This window comes from Daucus carota, chromosome 3 (assembly GCF_001625215.2).
Source record: "Daucus carota subsp. sativus chromosome 3, DH1 v3.0, whole genome shotgun sequence".
NCBI lineage: Eukaryota > Viridiplantae > Streptophyta > Magnoliopsida > Apiales > Apiaceae > Daucus > Daucus carota.
Window position 1 is genome coordinate 42448785 of NC_030383.2, and position 22785 is coordinate 42471569.

Sequence of the window (22785 nt, forward strand, 5' to 3'; positions counted from 1 at the left end):
GATGGATTTTGTATTGCAACCAGATATTGTGGACTATCTGACCTAAAGCACAATGGTTCTAAGTAATATGTTTTGACATGGACTAATAGGGAATGATGGAACAACAACAGCAACAACAGCAGCACCACCACCACCACCACCACCAACAACAACAACAAACCCCCACCATCTTTGATGATCACATATTTAATTCGAGGGTTTGAGCAAGAATATATATAGGAAAGCAGTAACAAAGATTTTTAGTGTTGTTGTTACAGTTACCTATAAAGTTAGGTCGTTTCCTATGCATGAAGTTTTTTCTGAAGATCTATTTTACCTGAAGTTTTATGAAGACCTCGTCCAATAAAAAGCAAGGGCACTCAAATGGAGTTTCGAATCAGGTTTGCTTATATTGCACAGTTAGCTCCGCCCACTATAGCAACCTTTTTCAAATTTGCAGACCACAACTCTTCACTATTGAGTTCAACAAGTGTGTTGTGCATTTCACATCCAGCTCAATGGGATTGGATAATTTTACGTGAAATAGTTTGGCGTGTACCTTTTTTAATGGGAGAAAATGAAAACTACGATCAGAATATGCAATTGTTTGATCATGATGCTTAATGATTTCCTGGATCATCTGGAGCTTCTATCACAAAATTAAAAGGTCGAGTCATAAGCATGAATTTTTCATAGTATTCTGTTAAAGAACATTATTTTTGTGTTTCTGATGCTGCCAAGAAAACAAACCTTAGTAAACACCAAGATGGCAGAGTCGTGCCTCAGCAAATCAACGAATTGATATTTTTACCATGCAATGTGAAGTAAGGGATCACTATGCAATATATAGCCCACACTATATATTAGAAGTGTCTTTCGAGATGGAGGATTTAATGTTAGGTCCGGAAGCGATTGTAGAAGGGGGGGTTGAATACAATCGCCACAAAATAATCGCGGAATAAATCTGATTGGAATATAATTTTTTAATCAGATTTTAATTAATTAATATAACAATGTTTGAAGTCGTTATATAATTAAATTGGTTCAGTTTTAATGTCCACTAATGTTCGTAGAATAAATTCGACATGGTATATTCTAGATTAGTGATTAAAACAACCGGTAACAAAGCACAGTAAAACTGTGGATGTAACAATAGCAAGTTTTAGCAAAACTTGAAAGCTTTTACAAGTGCTTGTGTTTGTCAAAGTGAATGAACACTTTCAAATGAAGAATGGTGGCCATATTTATAGGCAAAACCATTTGAACTAACAAGACAACCTAAAGGTTTGACAACTAAAGCAAGACATGACAAAGCTAAGCAAGGTATGACAATATACTAGCTTTGCCATGACAAAACAAGACAAGGTAAGACATAATAAAGCAAAGTATGACTACTTTAAGCTAGTCATGACAAAGTAAAGAAAGGAAAGACAAAGCAAACTAACACATGTCAACTTGTCACCTTCCAAGAAAGCATGCCATCGATTATAATGACAAGGAAGATTGCTTTTGATGTCATCAAAAGCAAGAAAGACATTCCATGTCTTTGTACTAATGATTAAAGCATGGAAGCATGTGGAAAGACATGCCAAGTCTTTGTAGCACTCGATTAAAGCATGGAAAAGGCATAGTTGACATGGCTTTAAGTGTGCTAGCTTGTCTTTTACAAAGAAAGGAGTTGTCTTGACCATGTGCTTTATGAACAAGGTAGGACAAAGCTTTTCAATGTCTTGGAGTGTCTTTAAAGGAGCTAGACAAAGCATTTCTTTGCCTAACTAATGTTGAAGTGCTTTAAAGTGATTTCTTTACTAAATAATAAATAGAATATAATCCACTTAATTAAACTAGTTGAATATATTCATTTAATAAATTAATTCAAGAGTGAATCAATTTACTAAATAAAATATACAACTAATATAATTATATTAGAAGTGAATATATATAATCTATTTAATATTTAATCACTTTCTTTCTTTAACAGAGCTTCTGTCTTCTTTGAAACTTTAATATCTTCGTCTTGAATTGTCAATAGATTGAACGACCATCTTTGCTTGACGTTGAATATTTAATCCGAGTAGCTGACACACAAATGTACTGTCTGGTTCATCTGTATCTAGCTGAATAAAATATTCTTCGTCATTAAAACAATTAGGCTGTGGCTTGTTCGTCGAGTCTTCGTCTTGTAAGTTCATCTTCATAAATTGGAATCATCTGAATAAATAAAGTATAGAAACTTTATACCTTCTGAATTCCTGGACGTGCCACAAAAGATTATTTGTGCACTGAGGCTTGAACATATTAATGAACTTCTTTCAGTGGTGTGCAGCAGCATCCTGGAATTCTTCTGACATAAAATTCCGATAAATCATTTGACGTTCTTCGTACGGATTCCGGTGACTTGCTATTTACTGAGCTTTCTTATCTGAATTGAGTTGTACCTATTTAAATACAAATAGGCTAAGCATATGCCTTTCAATCTCCCCCTATTTGTTTGTTAACATAACATGCAAATTTCCTAGAGGATAACTCAACTAACAGATAAGACAAAGGATTAAACATACAAATGTAAAGAGTTAATGACACCTTGTAACCCCTAACTTTGGCCCAAAAACAGTTTAGCACCAAGACTTTGAACTTTGACAGGTTGCAATCCATAGTTTACAATCTCCTGCAGTGTGTAACCTCTGCTCACTTTTCCGTTAAAAACCACTGTTAACGTTAAGTGGCAGAGGGTAGCCTGGTAATTACATGCATGCATGGCAGAGTTTGCAGCTGATGCAAACTTTCCAACTTGAGCAAAAATCACACACAAATACAGAAGTAATGCAAATTGAACACATAACACAGAGCCATTAATTTGAATACATTAGCCAATACAATACCAACATTTCAAGAAATCCCACATTCCAGACTACAAAACAAACTTCCAGGCAATATAAAAGTCAATGCAGAAATAAAGTTGCAGCCAATACAAAAATTCCAATGTTTTGGATGCTAAAATTGACTATATCATATGTCAACAGTCGACAAAATGATATCTCTCAATTTCTGTTCCATTAGTACCTAAACATGGTACAATGTTACCAAAAATAGCTGACTTCAAAAAGATATTAACTAAAAGTGGCATTTATCCATGTGCTCCCTCAAAGTGCTGTAGTTTCAGTGGAGATATGTGAAGTGGCTGGTTTTGATGAGCTACCATGTTCAACCTCCCCATGATCCAATAAGTTTTCATATTGGAACGCCTCATCAGATTTCTATAAATACAAAGACTAGAATCACCCTCCAATACAACAAGAAAAAAGAACCAACTGCAGAAAATGAAATAGGCTTTCTTACCTTGGCCAAGCATGTTCTTATTGAGTGTCCCAGATTTTTGCAATAGGAGCACTTAGTTTTCTTTGCTGCCTCCTTGTCAACTGCTGCTTTCTTCAATTTACTTGAACTTGCCCCTTCTGTGACACCTTCCTCTGCAGCCTTTTTTGCCTCATCAATTTTCTGCAATGATCACAAACAAAATTTATACGAGTACTGAAATAGAGGGAGTGTCTATATATGATTACCTTGGTCTTGCAGCTCCTGCTATTATGACCTTGCTCTTTGCAGTAAGTACATGACAATGTAGTTCCCACTCTCCTCATCGTTGTAGGATCGTCATGTCTAGTTTCAACAACATCATGTTTTTTGTCCCTTTTTTTTTTAGGCCTTCCAGGGGCAACCCTAACAAGTGGTGGTAGTATCTCTTGCTGATTTGTAGCTTCCCAAAACTCCTCACCATTAACAGGTTCAAGCAGATTGCTATATAAATCAATGAACCTCTGCCTTTCATAATAGGGATGAATGTAATCTTGTGGATTTTGTTTCTGAAAGAATATGCAAGCGCAAGCATGGTGGCATGGGATTCCAGTGAGCTGCCATCTTTTGCAAGCACATGTTCTATTCTTTAGATCCACAACAATCTCATACCCCCCCGCAGACATGGTCACATGATATTTGTCACCCCCATTCCAAATGGGATTAGCTTTTGAGGCTAATTTAATTGAGCTACACAAACAAATTAATTGAAATTTAAGTGCAACTAATGTAGCATAAATGGTAGCTAATTTAAATTGCATAAATGAGTGAAAATAAGTGTACCTATTTAGCATTTTCAGTGGATTGGGACAGAATTTTCCAGTCCTTTTTTCCATCTTTGTTTTCCTTTTCTGTATCCTTTGCATGCAGCTAACATGAAGTCCTTTAAACATGCTAATAATTCCCATTTCTCTATATTTTAATATTGCCTTATTAAACACCTCACATATGTTGTTGACAAACATGTCAGACTTACATATGTCTCTAAAACCACACCTACTCCACTGACTCTTTGGTTTGGCACTCAACCAATCATATGCCCTAGGAGAAATCTATTCAAGCATAAAAAAGCACATTTTTTCAATAAATACATGAGTTGCTGAATTACATAAATGAACACTAGTTAATAAATTGTACCTTTTTCAGTGCTTCCATATGTTTGTTGAAATAGTAATCACTTGTTGATCTTGCAGCATAAAACATCAATTTCCTTACTCCTGATCCTCTGTACTCTTTACTCATGTTTGCATACAAATGCATCACGCAAAATCGAAGTTCTGCATTTGGAACATGAGTTTCTAGAGCATTTACCAGGCCCTGTAAAACAAAACAAAAGTCAGAAACCATCATATATTAAGCATAATTCAGAAAATTAACAAGATGAGAAATCTACCTTTTGCCGGTCAGAAATAAAAGTGTATCCACCAGTATTTTGAATCTTCAGATCATCTTTCAGCAATGATATAAACCATTCCCAAGAGTTGTTGTTTTCAGCCTCTACCCAAGCCCAAGCTAGAGGGTAGATACCGTCATCTGGATCAGTGGCCACAGCGGTGAGAAGTATCCCCCCAAACGGTCCTTTTAGGTGACAACCGTCTATACCAATGAGGGGTCTACAACTATGAATAAAACCATCTTTCAAGGGGCCTAGACAGACATAAAACCTCTTGAATCTAACAGAATCTGTCATCCCCACTGCACTTTCAGTCATTACTTTAACTGTCGAGGTTGGCATAGCTTTCAATATTTCATTACCATAATCATAGAGTTTCTTAAACTCATCCTGATGCTTACCTTGTATCGCCATTTTTGCCTTCCTCAAAGCTCTATAAATCATACAGTCATTAATGTTGCACCTCAAGTCATTTACAACTCTAGCACGAAAGGCGGCAGCTGGCCATGTAGGATTCATTCGAATTTCGTCTTCATAATGTCTTGCTATCCATGTAGAATTGACTTGTTTCTGATCCCAAGTAGGGTTACAAGTATGCAGATCACATACAGCCCTGATTTGGAATGTTTTTGAGTTTTTGATTTGTGTTGCATAGACTTTCCAATCACAACCATCAGCACAGACCCATTTTATTCTGTCTGTGTGATTCTTCTTTAGCCTGACAGCCCTCTGATGTACTATGGCATGCTTGCGTACTGCATCCCTAAAGACCTGGCCAGTTGTAAACAACATCCCCATTTCGAATTTGGGATCATCCATCTCTGTGAGCTCATTGAACTCAGGGTATTCATCTTCATCTTCATCACAAGTGCTTAGTGCCATCCTATCCTCATTGCTGTTATAAGCACTTTCCTCTTCACTGTCTAACTCATCAAGAGGAATTTCAGCATTGTTGTATTCTTTTTCAGGCATCTCCTCATCATTTTTAGCCTCCATCCATGCTTCCTCTTGATTCACATCTTCATCCAAATCCTCTTCATTTACATCTGAGGCAACCTCCTTCTCTGCTTCAGTTTCAGTGATCTGGTTCTTCTTCTCTGCTGCAATTTCACTGATCTGCACCCTCTCTGCTGTGGTTTCATTGATCTGCACCCCTTTCTGTTTTAATTCAGGCCCTTCTTGCCCTTCATCTTCTATTACTACTGGTGTTTCTGAAGTGTTCTTAAATAAGCCCTGCAATGAGAATATCAATGCATTTGTCATATGCAATTCATAGTAATTGAACAAGAACAAAACTAGAATGCAAAAGAAAAAAAACACTTACTCTTAGCATAGAATATCTGCCTTTTTTCCTTGTTCTGAATGGAGGGTTGGGGGGAGGAATCCTTCTCTTCTTTTTAGCTGGTTTCTTAACTACATCATCTGCCATTGGAGCTTTCTCTGCCTCAACCTCCACTCTCATATTCTCTATCCTTTCTATCCTTTCATCTTCAAATAATTGAGTGAATGAAAAATCCATAAGCTCATTCGAAAGAGTAATCTTCTTAGTAGTGGCATAGAGCACCTGATGATGACTATAAGGTACCATATTCACAAAATCATCCAAATCAGTCTGAGTTTCTACCGGCAATATACCATGTGGCAATCCAGTTCCGGGGATAAGATAGAACAGCTCTATCTCTTCGATTTTCAGTCCCAACTCACCCAACATTGCACCTAATTCTTCCAATGTCATGTCAACTACACAACACATGTCAAAATAGTCTATATTTCCACCAACATACTCCGTACTGGTCTCGTTCAACTCTCCACCGTGATATAGTTTTATCGAAAAATACAAGGAATCATCTACATATAAAAATATAATATTTTAATCAGTATTGAATTACAATTTGCTACAGCAACAAAGAATGATCATTAAACAACCCTTTTTTGGCCAAAAATTCAATATTCACCAAGCAACTTCAGTACAACGAAAAAGGGGCAACAGTCTTAAATACACTTCATCTACCCTATTTCATAATCAATACATAACCAAAAAGGGACAACAAAGGGACCACACTCATAACCCTAACAAATATCACATGCATGCAAATATTCATCAAATTGACTGTAACAACTACTAAAACGCAAAGAGTAAAAGAAAGAAGAAGAAGATTGCCTGCATAATCCGGATGTTCTGAACCCTCAACTGCGCTCCGATCAGTCGAATCATCATCCGGATGTTTAGCTCGAAGTCGCCCTCTCATTTTCTTTTGCTTTTTCGAACTGATTACTTCTGATTAGGGTTTATCGCAAAATGGGGATTGAGATTGCTTCTGATTAGGGTTTATCGCAAATGGGGGGAAAATGAAACGAGGATGGGAGGGAAGAAGTGCGAGAGTAGCCAGTAAGGGTATACAGACGAGAAGGGGTTTTCTTTTCCAACGTTAAAATGTAACGTTAACTCTTTGTTTTTAACGGAAAATATTAGCAGGGGTTACACATTGCAACGGATTGTAAACTATCAATTACAACCTGTCAAAGTTCAAAGTCTTGGTGCTAAACTGTTTTTGGGCCAAAGTTAGGGGTTACAATGTGTCATTAACTCAAATGTAAATAGCAAAAGTTTCTGGTATTAAATTAAACATGAACCAGAATAATAATAGATTACAAAAGGATGTTCTATGAACATATCTTACAAATATCCTAGTCAATCTATTTCACTCAGAGCGAGTGACTTCTCCTTCTTCAATATCTGACACATGAATAATAGGAGTAGACGGCTCATCCTGAGTAGGCTATTCAGATATGGTGGATTCACCACGCTTCTTTCGTTCTCGAGCCAAGGACAGCTGGAACTGAACTTCTGTATCCACAGGGTCTTCTATAAAGTCTGAGGGCTGAGTTGGGTTGATATACTTCATCTTTCTGAAGTAGTGATGTACCTTTCTCTTTGTGCAGTAAGCCACAATCTCAGCATCAGCATCAGCTTTGGCTTTCGAAGCGAAGCCCTTGGTACGCAGAAAAGTAGATACAAGAACCATCTGATTAACACCATATTTCTGAAGATGTTGATGGTCCAAGTAGAAGGTTCCAAACTTGCTCTCGTGAATGAACTTTACACAGTATGGGTTTCTGACGACTTGTGGACTATTATGAACAGCATATTCCATAAGTCGGTCACGAAGGAGTTCATTCAGATTCGAACTGCGTCGGATCTTGTTACGAGCCACCCAGATTTCAGTAAGAGATAACAACTTGAACGAATCAACTGAAACTCTGAATGTTCCGTTTCTATGAGTAGAAATGATAATCTCCCATTGATCGAGGAGATTCCTGACGCCAACAGTTATATAATCTAATTCAAAAGCAAAGGCACGCATAAACATATCCTCGTTAGGGTTTACCTCTCTTAAATCATATATGAATGATTTGAACTTTCTATCTTGAAAAGGTTCCCTTTGAGGTCCAGAGAAGATCCTCCTTGCGATGTCCCAGCTTTCTCCAACTTTCCGAGCAATATCTTCTTTCTTCTGCTTACAGGCAGCATCCCAAAGTTTCTGTTTCTCCAACTTGATATGCTCATCAGTAATTTTCTTTTCATCCACCAGCCTTTGTAGTTCACGAAGCTTTGCCTTGCTAGCTTCATGTTCAGCTTTAAACTTTTGAACCCTTTCCAAGTGCTCAGGGTCAATAGGCTCTTGCTCGGTGAATAAAAATCTTTCCTCAAAATGACCTTCTTCTTCAGCTTGGAAGTAGGCAGCATCAAATGCATCATCATCAGCAACATCATCAGGAATGTTATCATAATCTTGATTAGAGAAGATGTCATCAGATGCAGGCATTTTGCCTTTAGACTTGTCATGTTTAGCTGCTTCAGAAGAGTACTTTGAACTTTCTTTCCCTTTGCTTGCTCCACCCTTATCCTCCGGATCTTTGTCCTTATCCTTCTCCCCCTTAGTTGAGGGATCCTCTGGAGTTGACTGAGCTGTAGACTTAGGAATCTTCAAAAAATCAACAACCTGGGCCAATGTTTGCTCCACGCTATGAAGTTTTGACATACAGAGCTCATGATTCTTGTCAATCCGAGAGTAAATACCCTTGACATGTTCGTCCATTTTCCTTTGCAGAGAAGTGTAGGAAGTATCAGCAACTTGTTTCTTTAGAGTGACTAGCTCTCCACTCTTCAACTTAGCATTTTCAGCAAGAAGTCTTTCACATTCAGCTCTCAGGGCAGCCATTTGTTCCTGTAACAGATCCGTGTTGGTGTGTGCACTCACCTCACGAACACTCGAAGAATGATCTCTATTCTCACGTGCATGTGTTTCGCTCGGTGTTTGCCTTTCTTCACTCGTGTTTATCACACCGTCACCAGTACCTGTATAAACTACCAAAGTTCCCTGAGATGGAACCATAGGTAGTGAAGGAACAAATTGTCCTTCAGATGCCTGTGAAGGCAGATGTACTTGCAAGCTGCCAAGTAGTCCCTGATCAATAAAGAAAGAGTGATCAGAAAAGTTTTCATTAAACATGTTTTGAAAATCTGTGCACTCATTAAGTGTAGTAACAAAAGGATCAGGTTGAGTGTTTACTAGCGTGAGTTCTAGTGATGTGCTTGACTCTTTACAGGGTACCGCGGTAGGACGGCAAATTTCAATAAACGCATCCTGTTGAGAGAATGAATCTAGAGACTGTATATTTACCATTTCAGTATCCAAATCCTTTTGGGAGGAAATGGATGCGGCTGCAGTTGTCTCAGGTTCATCCACCCTTAGCTTCTTATGAGACAGAGCTGCGGGTTCACGAATCATAGCACTCCCACTCCGTTTCCGGGCTACCTTCTTAACAACAGGTGTAGTAGTGTTGGTGGAAGTGTTTGACGAAGAACCAGAGGTTGAAATGAATTCATCAGCTTGGTTATGAACCTGGGTGTTTTCAGGTTCAATGCTGGCAGTCTGACACACAAAACCAATTTCACAATCATAATCTGATACATCAACAGTAAAATTAGATGAGAAGTTAGAAAGTACCTCAGCTACCTGTAAGTCGTCATGAAACTCATGTAGCTCAATGTCGATGTCAGAATCAGTTGGTAGTGGCTGAGAGGTTGATTGTGTTTGGACATTTGAGGGTGTAGGTTCAGATTGTGATGGAAGGATAGATGATTGTTGTACAGGGAAGAAGTTGTGTTGAAGTTGTTCTGTTTGAGGTGGTGGTGAAGGTGATTGGTATGGAGAGTAGTGTGAGGATTGACTAGAGGATTGGTAGTCTTGGATGAGTAGAAGTGGTGAGTACTGATTAAGACAAACGTATGATTTGTCTTGCGGCAGTAGGTCAGACACGCGCGAGACAAAGTTCCACAATGCCGAGTTAGTACAGCCAGAGTATCGAAGATAATGAAAAAAAATTTGTAAAAAAAAGATAAAACGTTTAATAAATAAAACTAATAATAAAAACAATATTTATATATTACACAAATATTTTGTAAATTCCAACTTTAATTAAATATAAATATTTATGAACTTAACTTTAATTCAATAAAATGAATTAACTTAAATTCTGATATTTATACTTAATTAATTTTGAAAAATACAAAATAATTACAAATAATTATCTAGATGCTTAGAAACTAATACAGGGGAGTACGCAAGCATTTAGAAAATTAAAGACTAATATACGAACATGCATAATTACACAAAATATTATCAGATAATTTACAGGATATCATATAAAATCTAATAACACAAATATAATTACACAGATAATTCACAACAAATATATAAAAACATATAAAGCATATGAAAAATATATACAGTGAGAACTATGTCATATTTAACATCCCTAGCTCACAAACCAACTTAGAGAAAGTGGATTCATCAAGTGGTTTAGTGAAGATGTCAGCGATTTGCTCAGTCGTGGGTACAAAATGTAACACCACTGTACCATTCATGACATGTTCTCGAATAAAATGATACCTGATATCAATGTGCTTGGTTCTTGAATGTTGAACCGGATTGTTGGAAATGGCTATGGCACTTGTATTATCACAAAATATAGGAATTTTGTTTACTACAACACCATAATCATTTAATTGATTCCTGATCCAGAGTATCTGAGCACAGCAGCTACCAGCAGCTATATACTCAGCTTCAGCAGTAGAAGTAGACACGGAGTGCTGCTTCTTGCTGTACCAGGAAACCAACCGTCGTCCTAGAAATTGACAGCTTCCAGACGTACTCTTCCTATCAATCCTGCATCCTGCATAATCAGAATCTGTATAGCCAGTTAAGTCAAAACCAGTATTCTTAGGGTACCAAATACCTAAGCCAGGTGTACCCTTAAGATATCTAAAGATCCTTTTGACAGCTATAAGATGTGATTCCTTAGGATCAGCTTGGAACCTAGCACACAAACATGTTGCAAACATAATATCTGGCCTACTAGCAGTGAGATAGAGTAATGAGCCAATCATACCTCGATAGCTTGAGATATCAACTTTCTTACCAGATTTATCCTGGTCAAGCTTTGTGGCAGTGGCCATGGGTGTCTTTGCCGGTGAAGAGTCTTCTAGATTGTACTTTCGCAGAAGATCTCTAACATACTTAGATTGGCAAATAAAAATACCATCTTCCTTTTGGCTTACTTGAAGACCAAGGAAGTAGGACAGCTCACCCATCATACTCATCTCATAATTACTCTGCATTAACTTAGCAAATCTCTTGCACAAGTCATCGTTAGTAGAACCAAATATAATATCATCAACATATATTTGAACAAATATCATATTATTATCATGCAATTTGTAAAAGAGAGTTTTGTCTATGACACCTCTAGTGAAATTATTTTCAATTAAAAACTCAGAGAGTGTGTCATACCAGGTTCTTGGTGACTGCTTGAGGCCATAGACAGCTTTGAATAAGAAGTAGACAAAGTCAGCAAATTCTGGATTTTCAAAGCCAGGAGGCTGTTCAAGATATACTTCTTCTTCAAGCTTTCCATTCAGAAATGCACTTTTCACATCCATTTGATAAACCTTGAAGTTGGAGTGTGCAGCAAATGCAAGAAATATTCTGATGGCTTCAAGGCGAGCAACTGGAGCATAGGTTTCATCATAGTCAATTCCTTCCTCTTGAGAATAACCTTTTGCAACCAGTCTGGCTTTGTTTCTCACAACAATGCCATCACCATCTAACTTGTTCCGGTAGACCCATCTAGCTCCAATTATAGATTTACCCTTAGGCCTTGGAACCAGGGCCCAGACTTCTTGTCTCTCAAATTGATTGAGCTCTTCTTGCATGGCAAGAACCCAATCAGGATCAGCAAGTGCTTCATCTATTTTCTTTGGTTCTAATTGAGATAGAAAACCAGAAAATAAACATTCATTAGACGTAGCACTTCTAGTCTTTACACCAACATCAGGATCACCAATAATTAAATTAAAGGGATGATCTCTGCTCCAGATCCTTTCCCTTGGAAGATGTGATCTTGATGATTCAGCAATATTGTCATTATGCTGAAATGTGTGACTAGTTGATCCATCAGCTCCCCCTGAGTTGCTGCCAGGATGACTTGATGATCCACCACTAGCATTAGTGGAATCTCCAGTGTTTCCACCATTTCCTCCACCATTGCCTGGATCATCACCATCATTGTTGTCATCTCCTGTTGCAACCTCAGGTGGCAAATCATCATCTGAATCTGAATCTGGATAGTTGTCAAATTTCAGAGACTCAGATGAATCAGCAGATTGTAGACTTGGTAGTTTAGTGTCATCAAATGTTACATTGACACTAACTTTCACTGACAGAGTGTCAATCACAAAAACTTTATAAGCTGTATTGGTGTAACCAACAAAGATGGCTTCATATGCCTTTGGTTCAAACTTGTTCAAATGCTCTTCTCCATCCTTGAGAACATAGCATTTAGCTCCAAAGACATGAAGATGTTTGACATGTGGTTTCTTGTTGTTAAACAGCTGAAATGGAGTTTTCATGTGATCCTTATTGATCAAAGTTCGATTTTGGGTGTAACAGGCAGTGCTCACAGCTTCAGCCCAAAAGTACAGAGGAAGCTTTGCTTCAGCAATCATTGTCCTTGCAGCTTCAATCAATGTACGATTCTTTCTTTCGACGACTCCATTCTGTTGAGGAGTCCTTGGTGCTGAGTACTGTCTGTTAATTCCTTTCTCAGAGTAATAGTTGACTAAAGTTTGATTCTTGAACTCCGTACCATTATCTGACCTTATAGCTTTTACAGGAACACCCTTTTCTAATTCAACTTTCTTGATATGATCAATTACTGTCAGGGGAGTTTCATCCTTGGAAGATAGGAAGTAAACCCAAGTAAATTTAGAGAAGTCATCCACAATAACCAAAGCATATCTTCCTCCATCAATTGACATGACATTCACTGGGCCAAACAAATCCATATGCAATAGCTGCAATGGATCAGTGATGCTATTGATGGTCTTGCTTTTGTGAGATGCTCTCTTTGCTTTTCCTTTCTGACAAGCTTCACAGAGATCATCAGTTGTAAATTCTAGGGAAGGTAAGCCTCTCACTAGATCTCTCTTGACCAGAGAGTTCATAGTTTTAAAGTTGAGATGTGAGAGCTTCTTATGCCATAACCAACTTTCTTCAGTAGATGCCTTTGCATAAAAACATTGTATTGCATTTCCTGGTCCAGAAGATAAGTCAGCTACATAGATATCACCTTTCCTTATGCCAAATAGTGAAGGACGTTCATTCTTGATATGTCTGATTGTACATGTCTCCTTTTCAAAATGAACAGAGTATCCCTTGTCACAAAACTGACTGATACTGAGGAGATTATGTTCAAGTCCTTCAACTATAGCAATCTCTTCTATGATGATCTTTCCAACTTTGTACTTGCCATATCCTACAGTTCGACCTTTGCTATTGTCAGCAAAAGTAACTGAAGGGCCAGTTGCCTCTCTTACTTCTGTCAGCAGGGAATTCATGCCAGTCATGTGCCTTGACGCTCCACTGTCAAGCACCCAAACAACTCGTACAATTCCTCTGGCACCCTGCACAAGACAACTGATTAAACAATCTTTGGGACCCACACTTGATTGGGTCCAGCATACTTAAAGAATTGATTTGTATCTGGTAAGACAACAGAGCCTTTTGGACTGACATTCGATTCTGACTTGACTGAACTTACTTCCTTAACAACAGCCTTGTAAACTTTCGTTTTAGGCTTTGGAACATAAGTCTCCTTCCTAACACGAGGAGGACTAGCAGTCTTTGCCCTAGCATGCTTGCAGTTTGTGTGTTGTCTTGGGGATGTGTTTTCATTTTTAGCATGCAAATTTCTAAAATAAGCAGACATAGTATTGAAAGCACAAAGCATACAGTTATCAACACCACAATATTTATGACATGCATCAAAAACATGGGCAACAGGAATATCATTCACAACAGTAGGAACATCAATAGATTCTACTCTAACTTTGTTGACAGATCTGAAGTTCTCAGTAGAATGGCATCTATTGTTTATGTTCTTACTATTCACAAAATTATTAGGCTTGTTGAATTTTGTTCTTTCTGAGTTGACACCTAAACCAGCATTAGGCAACCTAACATTGCCTTTCACTTTTATTGGTTTCAGTGATGTCAGGATCTCATCTCTCTTCTCATTACTCTCTTTCAGTTTAAGGTCTTCCTGTTTGAGTTCATAGTTAATGACAATAGGTGTCTCTAACAGGGGTTCAGCTTCTGAGGATTTAAACAGAGGTTTAAGGGAATCTTTCAAAACAAAAGGAATCCCTCTTTCCTCAGCACTCTTCTTAAAAGGAGTAATGTTACTAGCCTTACCTACGGATTTGTTATAGTCAAAACCTATTCCAACAGTTCTCTTGATCTCTTGTTTATCATTAAGTTCTTTGACTATAGTGGAGGCATCCTTAAAGGCTTTACACTTAACTTTCTCTTCGTCTAGCTGAAGTCTTAAAGCAATCTCACCTTTCTCTAGAACTTTGACTTTAGCACATTGTAATCCTAAATCCATAGTCAATTGTTCTATTTTAGGTTTTAATACTTTCATCTCATTCATCTTATAAGCATGAATTTCTAAGACTAAAGTATCAATTTTAAGATTGGCAGCTTTCATCTTTTTAATAGCATCATCTCTTTCAAGTCCTAATTGCATAAACAGTTTAGGGCATGTAGGATCTACCTGAAAGATTCCAGCAGGAGGAGGTGAAGATGATCCAGCATTAGCCATGAGAGCAACATTCCCAATCTGCTCTTCTTCATCACTATCTGTATCATCCCAGCTTTTCCCTTCTGCTAGATATGATTTGCTCTTGAAGCTTTGACCTCCAGAAGTACCATGATGCTTTCTAACCAATGCATCATACTTCTGCTTCAGCTCATCGTACGAATCTTTTCTTTTTCCTTGAACCTTGGGCTGCTTGCACTCAGTTGCAAAGTGTCCAGGTTCACCACAGTTGAAGCATTTAAACTTGCTTCGATCAACCATTCCAGTCTTGTATCCTCCTTTGCTGGTGGAAGATGAGTAACCTCCTTTTTGAAACTTGTTTACAGAAGGTTTGTACTTGTAGGAGGGATTCTTCCTGAATCTCATGTTTCCAAACTTCTTGGCAAACAGAGATAGAGATTGATCTTCTAACTGTTCAAGCTCTTCCATTGTATAGAACTCTTCGTCACCACTGGAAGAAGCAGTCTGACCCATCTCAGGTACAACAAATTCCTGAGTGGTTTTAGAAGGAACAACAACATCCTTCTTCTCTTCCGGTACAGGTGACTCAACAACTAGAGCTCTCGAATGGTTCTGTGTTTTACCCCAGCCATATCTCTGCTTGCTTTGAACTTGCTCGAGTTCATAAGTTTTCAAAACTCCGTAGAGTCTCTCCAGAGATATCTCATTCAGATCTCTGCTTTCCCTGATGGCAGTGATTCTGTGTTCCAGATGTTCAGGAAGTGTTAAGAGAAACTTCATGTTGACCTCTTTCTTGTCATAGAATTTCCCATTCAGATTTAAATTATTTATCAAATTATTAAGTCTGATAAACACTTCTGAAATCCCTTCTCCGGGATTGGAACCAAACTGTTCATACTGAGCCATCAGTATTTCTTTCTTGTTTTCCCTAACTTCTTCTGAGCCTTCGTTTATGATCTCTAGTGTATCCCAGATTTGTTTTGCATTTGTACAGTTCACAACAGCATTGTACATGACAGGATTTAGAGATTCAACCAAAATTAGTTGAAGAGCGTCATCTAAGTTCATCTGTTCACTCTCTTCATCTGTGTACTCAGAAAGTTCTTTCGGAATGACCTGATGAGGTATTAACACACCATCCTCTTCGTGTGCTAATATGACATTCATCGGAGTAGTAACACCTTTGTCCAAAATCCCGATGTATTTTCTGTTTGCTGTTCGGAGGAATAGGAACATGTGCCTTTTCCATAGGCCAAAGTGTTCCTGGCTGAACGGTGGGATTTTAATGCTACTGATCTTTTGTGTACTCATTTTGAAGATTTGAAAGTGTATAGTGTTTGGATGAGATATAGAAATTGAAAGAAAAATAATATAATATTAAAATTAATTTTTGGAATAAAATTAATTCGAATAAAATATTATTTGGACGTTTCAGAGTGTGTATAGGATCTAACACGATATATTCGTATTAACCGCTCTTGATGCCAATTGTTAGGTCCGGAAGCGATTGTAGAAGGGGGGGTTGAATACAATCGCCACAAAATAATCGCGGAATAAATCTGATTGGAATATAATTTTTTAATCAGATTTTAATTAATTAATATAACAATGTTTGAAGTCGTTATATAATTAAATTGGTTCAGTTTTAATGTCCACTAATGTTCGTAGAATAAATTCGACATGGTATATTCTAGATTAGTGATTAAAACAACCGGTAACAAAGCACAGTAAAACTGTGGATGTAACAATAGCAAGTTTTAGCAAAACTTGAAAGCTTTTACAAGTGCTTGTGTTTGTCAAAGTGAATGAACACTTTCAAATGAAGAATGGTGGCCATATTTATAGGCAAAACCATTTGAACTAACAAGACAACCTAAAGGTTTGACAACTAAAGCAAGACATGACAAAGCTAAGCAAGGTATGACAATATACTAGCTTTGCCATGACAAAACAAGACAAGGTAAGACATAATAAAGCAAAGTATGACTACTTTAAGCTAGTCATGACAAAGTAAAGAAAGGAAAGACAAAGCAAACTAACACATGTCAACTTGTCACCTTCCAAGAAAGCATGCCATCGATTATAATGACAAGGAAGATTGCTTTTGATGTCATCAAAAGCAAGAAAGACATTCCATGTCTTTGTACTAATGATTAAAGCATGGAAGCATGTGGAAAGACATGCCAAGTCTTTGTAGCACTCGATTAAAGCATGGAAAAGGCATAGTTGACATGGCTTTAAGTGTGCTAGCTTGTCTTTTACAAAGAAAGGAGTTGTCTTGACCATGTGCTTTATGAACAAGGTAGGACAAAGCTTTTCAATGTCTTGGAGTGTCTTTAAAGGAGCTAGACAAAGCATTTCTTTGCCTAACTAATGTTGAAGTGCTTTAAAGTGATTTCTTTACTAAATAATAAATAGAATATAATCCACTTAATTAAACTAGTTGAATATATTCATTTAATAAATTAATTCAAGAGTGAATCAATTTACTAAATAAAATATACAACTAATATAATTATATTAGAAGTGAATATATATAATCTATTTAATATTTAATCACTTTCTTTCTTTAACAGAGCTTCTGTCTTCTTTGAAACTTTAATATCTTCGTCTTGAATTGTCAATAGATTGAACGACCATCTTTGCTTGACGTTGAATATTTAATCCGAGTAGCTGACACACAAATGTACTGTCTGGTTCATCTGTATCTAGCTGAATAAAATATTCTTCGTCATTAAAACAATTAGGCTGTGGCTTGTTCGTCGAGTCTTCGTCTTGTAAGTTCATCTTCATAAATTGGAATCATCTGAATAAATAAAGTATAGAAACTTTATACCTTCTGAATTCCTGGACGTGCCACAAAAGATTATTTGTGCACTGAGGCTTGAACATATTAATGAACTTCTTTCAGTGGTGTGCAGCAGCATCCTGGAATTCTTCTGACATAAAATTCCGATAAATCATTTGACGTTCTTCGTACGGATTCCGGTGACTTGCTATTTACTGAGCTTTCTTATCTGAATTGAGTTGTACCTATTTAAATACAAATAGGCTAAGCATATGCCTTTCATTTAACGATGTTGATATGAATCTTAACAATTATGTCAGGTGGTCAGCTATGACATATATTATGAAAGAAGCGAAACAAAAAGGCCAAAGAAAGCACACATCACAGACACCTCAAAATCCACCTCAGGGAAAATGACCAAGAGAACAAAGACTTGTTGAAGTAAGTCTTCTTAACTTTTCTTTTAATGATATCTGCTTTCTAGAGAGAGAAATCTTACAGAACAATGTTTCCAGAAGAGTTAGCATTTAATTTTCAAGTATTATGGTAAATTTTGTGGCTGGTGTGTTTCAATGACATTAACTTTTTTCTTGTAATTGTGATTTATATTGACATGCGCTTGTTATATCTTCAACTTGCATGCCAAAATTTTCTTAAAACCCATGTGAAGTGGAAACAAATACTAATACACACATACACGCACAAACATTAATTTACATACATGTGGTATTGGAATGTTTGCAAAAATTATGACCGACAAATTGCGAGCAGAACTTCCTTAATGTAATATATCTCATTGTCTCATGTGAAGATCTTACATTAGACTTTGAAGTTCAGTCATTACATCTACATATATATGATTTCCTTTTTTTTGTTTCATGAAAGTTCAGTTATAGGTTAATTTATAAAGTTGGAAGTGTTAGTAAATCACACATGCACACACATATAATACTACAACAATTAAGATTTAGAAATTTAAAAGTGCCTTATAAGCAAGTTGTATATATGATGTCCTTGACATTAATTTTTAAGTATCACGGTTAACATTATGAATTCATGACTGGTACACACATATATTACTACAATTTTAAGATTTGGAATTTCAAAAAGTGTTGTGTCCAAGAAATTTATACTTGTAACATCCTTAACGTAAATTTTTAAGTATCAAGGTGAACATTATTGATGGTGGAGTCTGACTGGCATTATTTGTTTATGGTAATTGTAATTTTTGGTATTTGTGTAAGTTTTCGGTCAACAAATTGGCTATCTTTGTCGGTGAGCAACCACTAGCCTTTGGGGAACTACATGTTAAATGGGGGCACATGAAAGAATCAAAATATACACCAATTGTTTGATGGTTTACCTTTTTGTGAAGATAACTATGCTTTACATGAAAATACATGTGATTGTCTTGCTTGCAGTAAGTTCAAATATTAATTTATTGCATTAATCTAAATTGCTTGCACTGTTGGTGAGCAAGTAGGAAACATTCTTAAATCTCAGGAAACTACTAAAGAAAGTAATGTGTTCAATCCTGGTTTATCAATTTCGGAAGGACTTGAGGAAACATGTTTAGGGACATCAAAAAGTATTGTAAAAGTGAGCAAATAGAGACATGTCTGGATGTTGAAGTACGTTATGAACACTTTTTAACCATATCTTCTTTCTAGTTTGATCTTATAGAACAAGATCTCTACAAGCAATCTGTTGAGTTATCATTTACTTTCCAATATATTGTAGTGAATGTTTGGGCTGCTGTTTTTGAGTTGCAAAAATTCTTTTTCGAGAACCAGTGATGCTAAAAAAACAAGTGTTCAACGCTAATTGTATTGTAAGATAAGATAATATCAGCATAATCCTATTATGAACTATGTGGTATTTCAATTTTATGAACTGTGTTGTATTATCTAGGATTAAACTAATATATTAGTTGATTGGTATCTTTTGTTTTTGCATTGCCTATTTGGAAGCTAGCATGATTGGTTACATTTGTTTTTTCTCATTTACGTGTTTGAATAATAATTTCAATATATGTTGCAGGTTGTTACCTTCAATCTTGACATGTCTATAGCAAGGTCGGTTAATATCATTGAATCTTCTTTTTAAAGATCATCACCGTATATGTTTTTGTATTTTGCTTGCCTAAAATGATTGTCTCACGTTTGCAGCTAAAACCCGAAGGTGGAAACAACAAGGGTTGGCCATGAATTTGATAAAAAAAAAAAAATCCGCTCTAATGGAGCTAGCTCTAGAAATTCAAGCAAAATTTTAACCCAAGTTTCCCAGTTTTATGAAAAATATGTTTCCATCACATGTTATTGGTGGATTTCGGCTGGTAAAGTATTGGTTAATTAAGTAGTATTTCTAAAGAATAGCTAGACCGATGTGTTTCAATTAAATTCGGTTGTGATTTGTGAATACTTCCTTCAATGACAGGGTCTTTCAAATAACTTTAGTGACATGCATTTACCAAAGCATGATGAAACTGTTGTTTCGGTCGAGGAAACTGAGCTTGAGCATGAGACCAAGTATCTCTTCGAAAAGAATGGATTGGGTATTGGATTGAGAGGGTTCCCCGCTGCTCATAATTTGCACAAACAATTTGACACTTAATTACAACTTAAATTAAAATTTTGATTTTGAATTTCATTCTATTGCATAACTTTGAACAAATATGATTCTACAGTAGTTGAAAATCTTGAGATATTATGATCCATCTTTAATGATTTTTTGGAAAAAAGTGATTTACATGTGTGTGGCTTCTGGTAACCTAGAATTAATATAACGGGCGTGTATATAGTTCTTCATTTATTTTTTTATAATTTAAATTTTAACATCATTTTATTAGTATTTTAGTATTAATAAATTGAATTTTAATTAAATTATATTAACCCAACTGATTATATTTTCTCACGAAAATTTAGCTTTTATAATTTATTCTCTATTAATAAATATTTTTTTTGTTATTAATATGTGATAATTTATTATTCAATTAATTTTAAATCACATCTTTCATATTTCGCACATCTTAACAGGTTAGAGTTAGAAATTGTTATGTAACGGTTCGTGTTTATATATTTACTATTTATATTTTAAATTTTAACATCATTTTGTTAGTATTTTAGTATTAATGAATTGAATTTTAATTAAATTATATTAACCCAACTGATTATATTTTCTCACAAAAATTTAGCTTTTACAATTTATTCTCTATTAATTTTTTTTCGTTATTAATATGTGATAATTTATTATTCAATTAATTTTAAATCACATTTTTCATATATCGCACATCTTAAGAGATTAGAGTTAGAAAGTGTTATGTAATGGTTCGTGTTTATATTGAGATAGAACACGTTAGAATTAAAAAGAGATATATGAAGGTTCTTGTTAGAAAAAGATATTCAAAATTGTGTATTTATAACTTTATTTTTAACATCATTATAATTTCTTTATGAAATAATATATAATAATGTATTGTCATTAGTGTTATAGTATTTGAAACAATGTGAGACTAATAGACTCCATATGTTGTAGACTTGTAATTCCAAGAGGAGAGTACCAAACCAAAAAATATAATTAAAAGTTTGGAATACAAATTATACCCATGTTGGCTTATTATAGTATAGTATAGTATAAATAGGGTGCTACTCCACTACAAACCTCTTTTAGAATAAAAACTAAAAATAAAAATAAAAAAACTTATAAATCACATCGAAATATATCAAATATGGTATGAAAATTGATTGCTGGGAGATGAAGAAAAATACAGTGAAAAGTGAAGTCGGATATCAAAAAAAGTGAACCGATTGATGAGAAAAATCAAATTAAAAATGAAGGAATTCTATGGAATCATGTGTGAGAGAGTGCAGGTTTATTGTGTGTGGTGGACTATATGGGGCCATTAGATTAGATTGATCTAATAGAATATATTTATAGGGTCAGGTTCCACATAGAACCCCTTAAACTTAGAACCTTAGAACCACATTAATAGTCATTAAATGAAAATAACTCAAATGTGTTTTAAATTAATACATATTTAAATATACATGTCTTCAATAATTGCACATTCTTATTTTGATAAAAATAACCATATTTGTTCATTCTAACAAGAAAAATACATTTGATCCTTAATTTATATATCTCAATAGTGTGATAAACTGATATATACACAAATTAATTTATATACTGCTGCAGAATCGTGATAAATGAATAAATCGAATGTATCTATTATATTTTTATAACACCATTATCTACATATACCGCAACAGAACTCTAACTTACGAAGAGAGCTGGAGCGTATATATGTCTTGATTTTATTTATTATTAGTTATATGTACTGCAGCGGAATCTCATGTTTTGTAATATTATATGAGTTAGATATGTACTGCAGCAGAATATCGTGTTTTGTAATATTTTATGAGTTAGATATGTACTGCAGCAGAAATCTCGTGTTTTATAATATTACATGAGCAACAAATGTACTGTAGCAGAATCTCATGTTTGTAATATTATATGAGCTAGATATGTACTGGAGCAGAATCTCGTGTTTTGTAATATTATATGTATTGCAACAAAAAATTTTGTTTTGTAATATTATATTATTAAAATTGGTTGAGAATTACATGTTGTTGTATGTTTGATTTGCATGCATAGATATTAATTAATTATTATTGTAAGTAGGGAGTAGTTAATGATTATTATGATTTGTAATAATGATCTATATATAAGGTAAGTATCTTAAAGATCATGTAGTTTTAATTTATACTTATATAGCTAGGTAGATCATAACCATTAAATTCATATTCATCTAATGGATGTGTGTGGTCCTAAGTTCTAATTATAATATTGTTTCTAATTTGAACCCCACCCTATATTTATATATGTATTATATAATTGTTCATACATAAGTCACTATGATAAAATTAAAATATAAATCAAGGAATAAGTAAGATTTATCCACCCCTATGATATATGATATCAACCACCCCTGTTTTTCATGATGTTGATTCAATGATAAAAGTTTTTATGATGATTCATTTATGGTTGATTGTTAAAAACAATAATGAGAAGTTTATATCATGTACAT